This window comes from Cyanistes caeruleus, chromosome Z (assembly GCF_971803275.1).
Source record: "Cyanistes caeruleus chromosome Z, bCyaCae1.hap1.1, whole genome shotgun sequence".
Taxonomy (NCBI): Eukaryota; Metazoa; Chordata; class Aves; order Passeriformes; family Paridae; genus Cyanistes; species Cyanistes caeruleus.
The window spans coordinates 82011516-82026263 of record NC_141732.1 but is presented as its reverse complement, the minus strand read 5'-3'; the positions used below and the strand labels follow the sequence as shown (position 1 = coordinate 82026263).

The 14748-nt window shown below is 51.1% G+C and overlaps 1 long non-coding RNA gene across 3 annotated transcripts; it reads right to left on the bottom strand.

Moving 5' to 3' along the window:
• Positions 1–1354: 1354 nt before the first annotated feature.
• On the bottom strand, positions 1355–13866 carry LOC147648648 (uncharacterized). Of its 3 annotated transcripts, none has more exons than XR_015280184.1 (15): positions 13342–13866; positions 12472–12572; positions 7309–7472; positions 7123–7202; positions 6382–6471; positions 6172–6274; positions 5027–6103; positions 4907–4948; positions 4649–4812; positions 4486–4565; positions 3335–4408; positions 3215–3281; positions 2957–3120; positions 2795–2873; positions 1355–2717 (listed from the first exon to the last, which is right to left on the bottom strand). It is a non-coding gene; the product is annotated as an uncharacterized LOC147648648 (long non-coding RNA). The 3 variants fall into 3 exon arrangements; XR_015280183.1 differs by lacking the exon at positions 13342–13866 and adding an exon at positions 13032–13095 and having other exon boundaries at positions 3215–3256; positions 3357–4408; XR_015280185.1 differs by lacking the exon at positions 12472–12572 and having other exon boundaries at positions 3215–3256; positions 5049–6103; positions 13342–13439.
• Between the last annotated feature and the right edge of the window lie 882 nt (positions 13867–14748).

The window sequence follows — 14748 nt, the reverse complement described above, 5'->3', positions numbered from 1 at the left end:
CATTGTGTTATTTTTTCATATTATTTATCATGTGTCATTTGGTTTTTGAGTTAAGACAATTTTATGGAGTTTTTTCTATTTAACCTGGAATTGATTTTAATTGCTTTTTTAAATACATTTTTTATTTGTTACTGGGATTTTGGTTTTGTTAATGATATGCCAGGGTTTAGATTGGGTAGGGTTAGTTTGCTTGGTGGAGTTTGGGGTGTTAATGAATTAGGTGGCTTTTGCTAGATGTTTTTTAATATTTGAAAGACTTTTTTATTTAATGTTTTTAAAATGGTTTTTAATAGTTTTGTTGGGTTTTTTTTTTGTACTTGGTGCATGATAGGGGATATGGTATATTTACTGAATATTATGTTTTTTAGTTGAGGTGTTGATAAGGTTGTTTTTGAAATGAGTTTTATGGTTTGATTTAATTTTTTAGGGGCATTATGTTTTTAAAGGGCTTGTTTTTTAAGGTTAAGGATGATGTTTTGAGTAGCAGTGTGAGGTATAGGGTAGGTTTTCATTTATTTATTGATGTATTTTTATTATTGTGAGTATGTAGTGCTTATGTATGTTTGGGGTACAGTAATGTAGCTAATTCGTTAGGTTTCTTATATTTCTATTTGGATTATTGTTTCTTAGAGGAGGTTCATTTGTTTGATTGTAGTATGTTTTAAACTTATGGCTAATGTGAAAAATATTGTTTATGGTTAAATTTATTTTTTGGTTTTGTGTTTATTTGGAGATAGTATTTTTATTTTGATGATTCAAGGTATTATGAGATTATTGAGTTAGGAACAATTTGGTTTTGTATGGTTAACTGCAGTTCATTTTTGATCTTTTTTTTTTGTAGTTGCATGTACCTGTTTATTGCTTTGGTGGTTTTTATTAGTTGTATTTTTTGAGATATGAATATATATATGATGGATATGAATATATTATATGATGGATTTTTACAGTTAGTTTGTTTTTGTAGTGATTTCTTATTTTTTAGTAGCTTAATTTTTTTTATTGTTAATGTTAATGTTAATCTTAAGTTATTTTTATAGAGCATTGATTATTATTTATGAATTAGAAGGTAGAGATGTGGTTAGGTTGTTTTTAGTAATGCTTAGGGCTCATTGAATGGTTTTCAGTTTAGTAAGCTGTTGAGGTTTTTTTAAGCAGATTGGGTTGTGTTAGGTTTTATATAGCTTTTTGTGTTTTGTTTTACTTTTATGATGGGGTATGAATTATTAGTAAAAAGAGTGTAGTGGGGTTTTTTGCTCCTCTTCTAATAAACAGGGTATAATTACTAATACACTTTTAAAACATATTACTGGGATTGGGATGTAGGGTAGGCCAAAGAAACAATAAACTAAAGCTATTTGGTACAAATTTCAGTACTTTTATAAAGTTTTTATCCATCATTATTACTGACCTTAGCATAACAGCTATAGTAATCTGTTCTCTTTTACTGTGAAAGTTATGTAGTAGGGACAGTATTGGAGTTATTTTTGGATAAGAAAATAAACTTAGGGACAAGAAAGGCATTAAAACCTCCAAAAAGCTCAGAGACTAGAACAACATAAAGGCCTCCACCCTGAGAGACATGAACTTAAGTAACACCATTACAAAGTCCTTTATCCCAGCACACATTAAGCACCAATACAACATAATCAGCATGGGTTTTCCTTACTCTTCTGAACCCCACATTGGGCAGCAAATAATAAAATGCTTAGAAAGCTAAGACAAAACTCAAAGCGCTGCAGGATAACTTCACAGATGCAGACATCTTGTGTTGATCTAGGAAAAGCCTCTAGATTCCAAAGTAAAACCTATGTCACAAATTTCAAATTACAGGGGCCTGGGACTTGGCCTTGTACACCTACAGCCAGGCTGGGCAGCAGGGCAGAGCAGCTCCGGGACAACTACACCCAGACACCAGTGACACACCAGACACCCGACGAGGGGACACAATGGGGAGACAAACCTCTGGGCCACAAGAACGGCCGCAAGGACTGAGAGAATGCGGAACGAGATGAGCCGGGTGAGAATGAAGGCGAGCTGATGAAGCTCACAGAACCCGGGAGGAAGAAGATGCTGATGGAACAATTAACTCCAGGAACTGCCAAGACAGATGCTCAAGAACCTGAGGGCCGCAGTCCCCTACCTATCTTTGCGTTTCTTCAAGTCCTAAGCCGCAACAATGGATCCTCGCGGCGCACGGCTGTTGACACAGCTCGGAACAAGAGGTCTAAAAGACATCCGATCGGATGCTTTTCAAAAGAGACGCGATTCCAAGGCCTCTGAGAGCTGCCAAGCCAAGGAGCCCAGAGATTGGAGATGCTATAAGTGATGCTGGGGTTTCTGGTAAGCCCCCAGAAGGGATAAGGGAAGGCACATACAACACAAGAGGCACAAAAAACACAGAAGGCACAATGGACAAGTGAAACGATGCACCCCGAGGCTGCTCTGTCCTGCACACCTCAGCACTGTGAACAAAAGTGAGGCTCTCCCACCGTGCGGCCTAAGGGGCCACAGCCTGGACCTCCCCGTCCCCAAAGCTGACTCAAATATCCCAGGTCACGAGTCCCGACCCGGCACCCCGCTTTCATCCCCTCTGCGGGTGGTAGCCTTCGACTCAGCTCTCGGATGCCCGCTGGGGAGGATCCACACGGAGCGCCAAAGAACGCCGCCTGGCTATCCGGGAAGTTCCTGCCATCGCCAGGCTGTCGTCTCTCCGTCAGCTACAAAAAATAAAACAGAAAATCAGCAGCTGATCTTTGCAGGGCGTCGGCCAAAACCCGACAATTCCGCTACTCACGGTCTCCTGCGAACGGCCGTGTCCTGAGGCCGCACGATACGGCCACGCCGGGACCAGGCAGCGTCGTCGCAGGGCGCGCCTGAGTTAAAAGAAGAAAAAGTGATGTGGCGTTGCTGAGACTTGAACAGGCCCTCGCTCCTCCCCCCGACATCCCCAACTCACGGGAAGCCCTCGGCCCCTTCCTGAAGGCCAGCCACACAGCCCCTTTACGTGGAAAAGGCTCCGTCACGCGGTCCCTGTAACGCTTCCGCAGGGCTCACGGGAGCGGCGAAGCAGGCGTGCCGGCCGGCTGGCGACGGGGTCTCGACGAAACGCGACTGGACCGCCTAAAGCACGCAAACAAGGAGGGACGCTTGGCGTCGCACCTGAAACTGAGAGCCCAGCGATAACAACAGCCTCCCTCCACCGGTCAACGCTCACCTTGCCCGCTTCACCTTGACTGCTGCCAGCCGGCTCTATTTCCTAAAAATAAAGACAAAGAGGAGACCTGTAACACAGGGACCGGTTCCAGTTGCCCTGCAAAGACAAACACTGACTTACCTTCTCGGGGGAACCCCCTTACCCTGGATGGGGCGCTCTGCCACCGATTTCATCCGTCCGCATCTGAAAGAAAGCTGAGACAAAAGTCAAAGTGCTGCAGGGTAACTTCACAGCTCCAGACATCTTGGTTGATCTAGGAATATGTTCTAGACCCCAACTACACCCTACATCACAAAGTTCAAATTACAGGGGCCTGGGACTTGGCCTTTTACACCTACAGCCAGGCTGGGCAGCAGGGCAGAGCAGCTCCGGGACAACTACACCCAGACACCCGTGACACACCAGACACCCGACGAGGGGACACAATGGGGAGACAAAACTCTGGGCCACAAGGACGGCCACAAGGACTGAGAGAATGCGGAACGAGATGAGCCGGGTGAGAATGAAGGCGAGCTGATGAAGCTCACAGAACCCGGGAGGAAGAAGATGCTGATGGAACAATTAACTCCAGGAACTGCCAAGACAGATGCTCAAGAATCTTATGGCCGCAGTCCCCTACCTATCTTTGCGTTTCTTCAAGTCCTAAGCCGCAACAATGGATCCTCGCGGCGCACGGCTGTTGACACAGCTCGGAAGAAGACGTCTAAAAGACATCCGATCGGATGCTTTTCAAAAGAGACGCGATTCCAAGGCCTCTGAGAGCAGCCGAGCCGAGGAGCCCAGAGATTGGAGATGCTAAGAACGGCGTCAGGGTTTCTGGTAAGCCCCCAGAAGGGATAAGGGAAGGCACATACAACACAAGAGGCACAAAAGACACAGAAGGCACAATGGACAAGTGAAACGACGCACCCCGAGGCTGCTCTGTCCTGCACACCTCAGCACTGTGAACAAAAGTGAGGCTCTCCCACCGTGCGGCCTAAGGGGCCACAGCCTGGACCTCCCCGTCCCCAAAGCTGACTCAAATATCCCGGGTCACGAGTCCCGACTAGTCCCAACTTTCATCCACTCTGCGGATCTCAGTCATCGACTATGCTCTCGAATGCCCGCTGGGGAGGATCCACACGGAGCGCCAAGGAAGGCCGCCTCGCCATCCAGAAAGTTCCTGCCATCTCCAGGATATCATCTCCAGGTCAGCTACAATAAATAAAACAGAAAATCAGCAGCTGATCTTTGTAGGGCGTCGGCCAAAACCCGACAATTCCGCTACTCACGGTCTCCTATGAATGGCTGTGTCCTGAGGCCACATGCTACGGACATGCCGGGTGCCGGACGCCATCAGCACAGGGCACGCCTGAGTTAAGAGAAGAAAAAGTGATGTGGCATTGCTGAGACTTGAACAGGCCCTCGCTCCTCCCCCCGACATCCCCAACTCACGGGAAGCCCTCGGCCCCTTCCCGAAGGCCACCCACACGACCCCTTTACGTGGAAAAGGCTCCGTCACGCGGTCCCTGTGACGCTTCCGCAGGGCTCACGGGAGCGGCGAAGCAGGCGTGCCGGCCGGCTGGCGACGGGGTCTCGACGAAACGCGACTGGACCGCCTAAAGCACGCAAACAAGGAGGGACGCTTGGCGTCGCACCTGAAACTGAGAGCCCAGCGATAACAACAGCCTCCCTCCACCGGTCAACGCTCACCTTGCCCACTTCACCTTGACTGCTGCTAGATGGCTCTATTTCCTAAAAATAAAGACAAAGAGGAGACCTGTAACACAGGGACCGGTTCCAGTTGCCCTGTAAAGACAAACACTGACTTACCTTCTCGGGGAAACCCCCTTACCCTGGATGGGGCGCTCTGCCACCGATTTCATCCGTCCGCATCTGAAAGAGAGCTGAGACAAAAGTCAAAGTGCTGCAGGGTAACTTCACAGCTCCAGACATCTTGTGTTGATCTAGGAATATGTTCTAGACCCCAGCTACACCCTACATCACAAAGTTTAAATTACAGGGGCCTGGGACTTGGCCTTGTACACCTACAGCCAGGCTGGGCAGCAGGGCAGAGCAGCTCCGGGACAACTACACCCAGACACCCGTGACACACCAGACACCCGACGAGGGGACACAATGGGGAGACAAAACTCTGGGCCACAAGGACGGCCGCAAGGACTGAGAGAATGCGGAACGAGATGAGCCGGGTGAGAATGAAGGCGAGCTGATGAAGCTCACAGAACCCGGGAGGAAGAAGATGCTGATGGAACAATTAACTCCAGGAACTGCCAAGACGGATGCTCAAGAACCTGAGGGCCGCAGTCCCCTACCTATCTTTGCGTTTCTTCAAGTCCTAAGCCGCAACAATGGATCCTCGCAGCGCACGGCTGTTGACACAGCTCGGAAGAAAACATCTAAAAGACATCCGATCGGATGCTTTTCAAAAGAGACGCGATTCCAAGGCCTCTGAGAGCAGCCGAGCCGAGGAGCCCAGAGATTGGAGATGCTATAAGTGATGCTGGGGTTTCTGGTAAGCCCCCAGAAGAGATAGGGCAAGGCACGTACAACACAAGAGGCACAAAAGACACAGAAGGCACGACGGACAAGTGACACGCCACGCCCCGAGGCTGCTCTGTCCTGCACACCTCAGCACTGTGAACAAAAGTGAGGCTCTCCCACCGTGCGGCCTAAGGGGCCACAGCCTGGACCTCCCCGTCCCCAAAGCTGACTCAAAAATCCCAGGTCACGAGCCCCGACCCGGCACCCCGCTTTCATCCCCTCTGCGGGTCGTAGCCTTCGACTCAGCTCTCGGATGCTTGGTGGGGTGGATCCACATGGGGTGTGAAGGAAGGCCTCCTCGCCATCTGGGAAGCTCCTGCCATTGCTAGGATGTCGTCTCCTGGTCAGCTACAACCAAGAAGACCAAATATCAATGCAGGATCTTAGTGGCACATCTGTGAAAACCCAGCACTTACCTTCTCTAGAGAATGCCCAGGTTCATGGGCTGCACACTTCACCCCACAGGGAGGCAGAGGCTTGCTTCACAGCAGTATTGGCTGACAGCCAAATGACCACCACCTCAAGGAGGGGAGGAAGACTCTCCAGTCAGTGAGGGACAGGGAGCCCAGGATACCCCAAGGATAGAAACCCCAGCTTATATGACAGCAGTAGGCCCGAGCACTCACTATCGCTTCCTGGCTGGCCCTAGCACCAGGGAACTGCCTGCACCTCTCGGGGGTTCTGGCACTCTGCTGCTTTACGGTTCCTGCCTGCAGCTGTCTCAAGGAAACGGGAGCGCTGTTAGGGCTGCTGTTTAGGGTTTGAATAGTCCTGTACTCTACCTTATATCCCAACCTATACCCCTTTTATTTTCTCTGTTTGTCTCCAGCCCTCGAGCCCTTGACCTCTGAAGCCCTCCCTCAGCCTCTCCGTGTCACTGCCAAGCTGCCCCGCTGAACCCTACAAACTTACAACCCTACGCTTGCAACCGGGGATGCTCCTTATCCATAGGCCCCAAGAGATGTCCCTTAGCCCGGACCAGGCAATCCACAGTTGCTCCCTACCCTACCTAAGTTTGGCCCTGAGACAGGGCAGAGGCTGACAGAGCCGAACTCTTTGCGGAGGCCAGGCACGAAGCCTTACCAACCGCCGCCTCGAGGAGGGGTGGGAGCAATCCCCGGCTGCGGAGGGACAGAGAGCCCAGGGTGGGGCGGGGCGGGAAACCCCCTGTTTCCCCAACCCTGCGGATCGTCCCCCCACTATCTCTTCCTGGCTGGCCCTAGCACCAGGGAACTGCCTGCACCTCTCGGGGGTTCTGGCACTCTGCTGCTTTAGGGTTCCTGCCTGCAGCTGTCTCAAGGAAACGGGAGCGCTGTTAGGGCTGCTGTTTAGGGTTCGGGGTGGGGTACACCTGAACTCCACCTTACCTATACCCCTTCTTTTCACTGTTCACTCAGCCGTTTTATTTTTGGAATTCTTGTGACAGATTGAGGGCACTGAGGAAGGACTGCCAAGATGAAATCAAAAGGGAAAAGGAGAAAGATCACCCCTGCAAATCCACACTGGCTCAGCTGTTCAGGTGCTGCTTCCTGGCAGAAAGCTTTGTCCCTCACCACCTCCTTTATGCAGTGCTCCACGTCCAGGTGCATCCACGTGCTCCCCCAGACCCTATGAGATGCTCTCACCGTCACTCCATCAGATGCCACTGGGAGCCCACCAGAAACTCCTCTCCTCCAGCAGTTCCATGCCAAAGTTGATTTGCCACTCGTATTTGGCCCTGTAATTACAGCAAAATCGTTGCCCTCTGTCAGGTACTTGTTGTTAGACACAGGTTTTTCCATAGCCATCTTTTCAAGAACGAAGTGCCATCCCTGCTTGATTGCTAAATTAACAGTAAATTCTGGAAAACCTAAATGAGAAAAAGAATCTAATATTACGAGTTAATATGGGAACCTTTATGTGATTAAACTAGTATGCTTTGAAATAAAGTGAATTCTTCCAGGTCTACTGCAAAAATCTAATTCCTAAAAAAAAAAATAACCAAAAAACAAACAGCATCAAATTCTCACCCATATGATCAATAAAGTCACAATACCTCCACCAGCCAAGGGAAAAAAATCTTAACCTAGAAAAAATCCAAACCACCTCAAAAAGATTCAACACTGAAACACAATGCATCCTAACACTTCAACTAACAATACTAAAATAAATTTTAAAAACAAGTATTCCCTCTATCCACACCACCAATACCACATAAAACAAATAAAGCAGTCTCATCACAGCACCCCCAAATCAAAAACCTAAATTGCACTAAAATCTTTAAAATAATCACAAATTAACCCCAAAATAAAGTTTAATCTCACTAACAAAAAAAACCCCAAAACAGGTAACACAAACAAAAGCCACGCCATACAACCACCAGCAAAAACAGATGCTATGCTCTTTCACTAACAGTTCTTATCACATCAGCAAAGTTAAACATAAATAAAAAGCAACCCTATTGAACTCCACACATCACACTGAAAGGAATGATGAGCTTGTCTTTACAAACAAGCTGTGGGTCAGTTGATAAGATGTAGCTATCAGTGACAGACGACAGAAACAATGGGATGAATTCCAGTAGAAGATCAAAGAGGCACTGAAAGAACACTATGAGTTCCATAAAAGTTAAGAAGGGATTATGCATTGGGGGTGGAGGGGGAAAAGGTACCCCAGGTGTCAGGCGTTCCGGGCAGTCTGTACCTGTCAAGTACCTCAGCCTATGGGGAAAGGGAGAAGGGACAAGCGGCCGGGAATTAGGATAAAAAAGGAGGCTGTGCCCTCAAAAAATTTGAGAAACCCCAGGGGAATGCCCCATGGCCTCTCCCTTTATTCGAATAAAGTAAAAGGACTCCTCTGTCTCCTTTTTGGACATAAACCTCTGGTGTTTGTGGATTAATTTTCCTGACATCATTGATTAGTGAATACAAAATAATTGCCAAAACCATAGTAACTTCTTCTAAAACTGTTCAACTTGACTCCAATCCCAAAACCCAAGCTACCACCAAAACACCCCACGGCTCAAAAAGACCCACGCCACATCCCAAACACACGTGAATAAAAACCACAAAACCTTCTAAATCTCCTGATCTCTACTCCACAACAAATAAACTATCTAACGTTATTCATTCTTCTTCCTACGCCCTACTTATTGAAATAAACATTTTTTTCACTTTTCCTCAAAAAAAAATTTCCTTTAAAATCTATTAAAAAACTAACTGAAACCTGATTTCTATCAAGAAACACATTCATTTTAAAACATTTCCTCCCAATTGGTCTCAGACCTTTCCAAGGTTTGGATCCTGTTCCAGTGCACCTGAACCAAATCAACCTGCTCTGGCTCTGGAAACATCAACACCAAACCCAGAGCACGAAGCACCTCGCTGTCCCTACCCTGCTGTCCCCCGGCCCTGCTCTCTCGCATCCTACGCTGCAGAGCGCTGGGAGCCAGGTTCAGCCCCGAGAATTGTCACATCCATTCCCTCGGACATTCCAGCTTCCACGGGGATATTGCGGGGACCCCCTGCATTCCATTCCCCAGTACAGCACCAAGACAAAGTTCTCACTCGGCCCGCGTCTCCAGAAAATCGCGTGCAAGGCTTAAATAAACCCCGAGGCTTGAGAAATACAGTCTGCCCGAAAAGCCCAGCTCTGCATCCAGGGGAAATGAACATCACAAACAGATTCACACACCCCAGATGCACGGGACGCTGCCAGCTCGGACCTGCAGTTAACTCGGCAATGGAAAAACCTGAGCTCGAAGCCCTCCTGCGAGGGTACAAAAGGTATTGGACACAGTTTCTAGAAGGCACCACATCGTTATTTAAAGGCGCAGCTCGGCTAAAGAGCAATATCGACAAAGCCCCGAGACAAAAAGCCCGGCAGGTCGGGCTTTTCCCCCTCCCCTCCTCCCAGCGGCTTTTGCCAGCGCACTCTGAAGCTGACAAGCCACAAGTGTCCCCCAGCGCCCCCGCCGGGACTCGCTCCCGGGCTGGCGCCGCTCCAGGTGCGGGGGGACCGGGGAAACCACGCGAGCCCCGGCAGCGGCGGCACTCGGCACCCGGGGGCGGCCCCACGCTCCCGGCCGGAAAGCGGCTCCTCCGGCGGGCGGGGGCAGCTCCGGCCCCGGGAGAGCCCGGCCCGCCCAGCGGCACCGGGACCGGCCCGAAGGGGCCCCAGCGGTGCCCGAGCCCCGCGCCCGGAGCGGACAGAGCAGCCGGGACAGACACAGCTCCGCGCCGCGGCTCCCGCCTGCCCGCCCGGCCTCAGCACGGCTCTGTCACTCCTCGGGGGCTGCCCAGCCGCCAAATTCCCCAGGGAATGCCAGAAGCGCTGCCGTGCAGGGCTGTAAGGGGTCAGAATCGCTCTCAAAAGCAGCGCCACGGCTCCATGTGACCCCGCCTAATGCTGGAAAAGCCGGTGTTTCTGTCAATTGAACCCCGGAAACTGAGGCAATGGGGGGGTGTTCGTGCCTTCTTAAACCAATACGATGGCAAATAAATGAGTGCTCCCCCCCTTCAATTTAATCCCCTAAAAGTAAAAAGTTGTTTTTCCCTTGATTGAAATCTCTCAAATGATAGGAAAAGGGGAACACTCAATCAGACCCTTAAAAAGTAGTGACTATAAGGCTTCCTTCTCAATTTAAACCTCAGGATGATGGAAAGTGGGGGGTTCCCCTCAAGTCAAACCCATAAAATAGCAACAATATTTCCCCCCTTCCATTTAAAATGGAACATGGGGATTCACTGTTCACTGATACCCCTAACACCCTGGAAAAGGCAGGTTTTTCTCCAATCAGCACCCTTAAAATCATAGGTGGACTCCCCCCCAGTGTAAAAATAGATAATAACAGGAGTTTCTTCCCTCAATTTATGCCCCCCTTTTGTCCTCATAATACCCATTTCTTCCGGGGGGAATTGGGGAGCAAACGGCAAAATGAAATCAAAAGGGAAAATCCCTTTTGCAAATCCCTGCGAACCCACACAGGCTTACTTGGCTCAGATGCTGCTTTAAACAATGCTCCATGTCCAGGTGTATCCAGCTGTTCTCCCAGATCCTATGAGACACTCCCAGTACTACTCCATGAAATATCCCCCAGGAGCTCACCAAAAATCCCTCTGCTCCAACTGCTCCACACTCCATGCTCAAGCGAAGTGACAGAAACCCTCCCCCTAAAATAGCCCCGGGCAGGACCCACCCATTCTTTACCATAACTGCTCACACCTGGGGCTGCTCTGAGAGCTCATCAACCTCACAATTCAGTTTGTGCTGTTGCCATCCTACGGGTGAGGGGAGGGGCAGAAGGAACTTGTCGCTCATTCCCTGGACAGGACATTGTCTGCACCTGACACACTGGGGCACCAGGCTTTCCTTGCTATGGATCAGGACACTTCTCCTCCTCCTGGTGCCCAAGGCTGAAAATGGAATTCCACCTCCACAATTCCATGTGTTTGAGTTTCACAATTCCCAATGTAATTCCCCATGGATCATAAGCCATCACCTCTAATTTTTCCTCTAGAATCACTGCTGACTTGCCTTTCTGTGGAAGTGCTTGACGCATGGATGCAGAGTTCAGGGGCTTGTTTATGGCTTATCCTGACGAGCACAAATGAAATCCAAACACCCAGAATTACAGGGAAATATGGATAAAGTTTATAAATACTCCTCTTCCCTGCAAATCCCTGGCAACCTCCCATTGACCTTTTACTCTTAACCTCTGAATTTTGACCTTTGACTCTTGACTTTAGCTCTCTGAAGTTTGATTCCCTGATAATTGACCTTGAACCACATAACCTTGGAAAATTAACCCATAACATTGCACCTGGGACCCTTTACTCTTGATCTTTGAACACTGACCATTCACATGTGACCCTTGAAGTTTGAATCCCTGACTTTCCAATTTAACCATTGACCCCTGACCTTTTGCACTTGACCTCAGCCCTTTGACCCTGCCCCAACATCAATATTACTGACCTACAGTGATTTCAGCATATGAATGCTACCACAGTTATCTCACCCAGCCGTGTCAATACCACTATCAGTCTCTATCCCAGCCCCAGTGATTATAGCTCCAGCCCTAGTGATCCCTTCCCTGCCCCAGTGATTTCAGCTCTTGGCCCACGAGCTTTATTTCACTGCAAGCTCTCTTCTTCCAGCTCCACATCCACTTCCTTTTCCCTCCGCTCTGCTAGGTGAAGCTGCTCCAGGTTGAGACAAAGGGTCTTTGTTCTTGGTTCCAGCTCTGAGGTTTCACCTTAAGGCTGAGAAATGCCACTCCAACCCCATCCCAACCCCAAAGCAATCTTTACTGTATTTACAGCCTGCCCCGTTGTGTACCATTCTATGCTTGCTTCCCACATGTACAGTCACTATGCCCTCAGAACAGTGTTTGCAGCAGTCCCCATCCCAGCCCCAGTGACTTCAGCTTCAGTCCCACAAGCTTTATTTGACTGCCAGCTCTTGTGCTATCCTTCTGCCTCCTCATCTTCCCAGCAGTGCCACATCATGCTGCTTTCTGGCTCTCCAGGCAGGATCTCTGTTTTAGCTCTAGCTCCCTGTGGTTTGAGCTTAGCTCTTGAACTCACATTCCAGCCCCAACCTGACCATCCTTACTGGAGGAACAGCTCTGCAAGGCCCTATCCCCGCCCTTACACTGATTTCAGCTCCAGCCACGCAGTTCGCATCCCAGCTCCATATTCCTTATCCCAGCCCCACAACAGTTTTACCCTAAACCCTACCATGTTTCTGTCTGCTCCAGCTCTGCTTCCTGAGTTCCTGCTCCTCAGCTTCCCACTTCTGGTGGCTGAAAGTTGCTCCCGCTTCTCACTGCAAACCAGGGCTGTTGATAAGGCCACAAGTCAGTTATTACTATCACTTCAATGTCTCTAGATACTGTCCTACCCACCCTAATGGGAGCCCAACTTTGGGGACACTTGAGGCCTCTAGCCCAACAGGTACCTTCCCCCTCCCCCTGGGTCTCAGCCCAGCACTTGCCCAAAGGCCCCCCCCTCACCCCCCCCAGGCATTACCAGGGGCTGGGAATAGCCATTGGGCCCCTGCTAGCCCATCCCAAAAGGTGCCCTTGGGCTGGTTCTCAGGCCCTGGAGCCCTCCCAGCCCCCAGACCCTCAGACTCTCCTTGGTACCAGCAGACAGGGGCTGCAAATCCCCCAGGCACCTCCTGCAGGCCCTGAGCTGCAGCTCCATCCCCTTCCCCCATGGCATTTATCCAGCTCCAGCCTCAGTATTTCCATTGCCCGTCCTGGAGCACCGGCGCTCCCTGGATCACACCCGCGCACCTCCCGCCACCGCCCGCCTCTCCGCCGCTCGCCGCTGCGCCGCCGAACTAAGGCCCGCACCCCTCCAGCTCACGCTATTTATAGCCCACACCGGCCAGCCCAGCCAATCACAGCCCGAGGCAGCGCCGGGCCCGCCAATCCCAGCCCGCCCGTTCCCGCCGCGCTCGCCTTCGCGACCCCCCGCTGTCCCCTCAGGCCCCGCTCCCGCGATCCCGCCCGCTCCCCCCCTTCTCCCCGTTTCTTTGGGCGAAGTTACGGCCGGGACCTGAACGGGGAGCCCCCGCCCACCCTTCCCGAGACCCAACAGCACCTCTTGGGGCTGCGGCAGCTCGGCTCCGCCGGCTCCCAAAGCGACAGCGGCCGGAGCGGCACCCCAGCAAAACGGGGGAGCGGGAACGGGCCACGACTGAGCGGGCTGAGCTTGGCGGGACCGCGCCTGGATTCAAAGGGCGGCTGTGATTGGCCACCTAGAACCCTGACCTAGAACCCTGACCTAGAACCCTGACCTAGAACCCTGACCTAGAACCATAACCTAGAACCCTGATCTAGAACCATAACCTAGAACCATAACCTAGAACATGACCTAGAACCCTGACCTAGAACCATAACCTAGAACCCTAACCTAGAACCATGACCTAGAACCATAACCTAGAACCCTGACCTAGAACCATAACCTAGAACCAATCCACCGGGATTGCCGGAAGCTTTGAAGCTGCGGCCCATGGGAGCGCGAGGTGCTCAGTTAGGCTGAGCCAGGGGTGCTCGCAGGGTCCGCGGTCGCCCTGGGCCCCTCTCGCCAGACTCCCATCCCCTTCTCCGGCCCTCTCTATTGCCCTGGTCCCGCCTAAAAGGCCCCCGCAGAGCCTCTATCGGAGCGCCCCAGCGGCACTCGGGGCAGGGGGCGGGGAGGGGCGTAGCCACCAGCTCGCCCGGGTGTGGTGCCAGCTCGCAAAGCTGCGATGGCAGCGCGGAGCAGGGAGCGGCGGTGGGGAAGGCGTGCACAGCTCGCTGCGGGCTCTGAGCGCCTCTTCCCTCGCAGCGGTTCCTCTTCTGCGAGGACTTGGACTGCCCGATTAGGTGCTGGCCGAGGTAAACACCTTAGCAAAATACCTAAGTGCCCGCCCCTCGCCTGCTGCGGGTCCGCTGCTCACCGTCCTTCTCCCCGCAGTCCGTCCGTGAAGCTGAAACTGATCTGCCGCCCGCCACTGCTGCTATTCTTAGCCGCCGGCCTGCACGGCCGCCGCTCCTTTTAGCGCAGTGTCCCTGCTCCCAGCCGTGTCACTTTACACACTTAACGCTATTTCACCCCTCCCTGCTATTTACAGACACCGCCCCGCTCACTCCCTCCCCAGGCTCGGCAGCCGCGGAACTGCCGTAGCTCCCGCTGCCGCCTCCCCCCCGTCACCCAGCGGAGCGGGGCAGGGCCCCGGTCGGGGCACAGCGGCAGTACCGCTCTGTGCCCACAAGAGCTCAACATAACATAACTGACTCAAAGGCAGCTCACACAAGAAGGGAAAGAGGAAAGAAAAAAACATCTGCGGAGCTCAAAAGCAGAAACTCTCTATCTGTGTGCACTAACATCCATGATTTTTTACATTTCCATTTTTTCTTTACATTTGACTTCATCCCCAACAGTTGTCTAAGAAATAATGTTATTAAATCTTTGTTTCTCTTGGTACACCTTTAAAACTTGGTGTTGCTCTGTATGTGTGGCTTT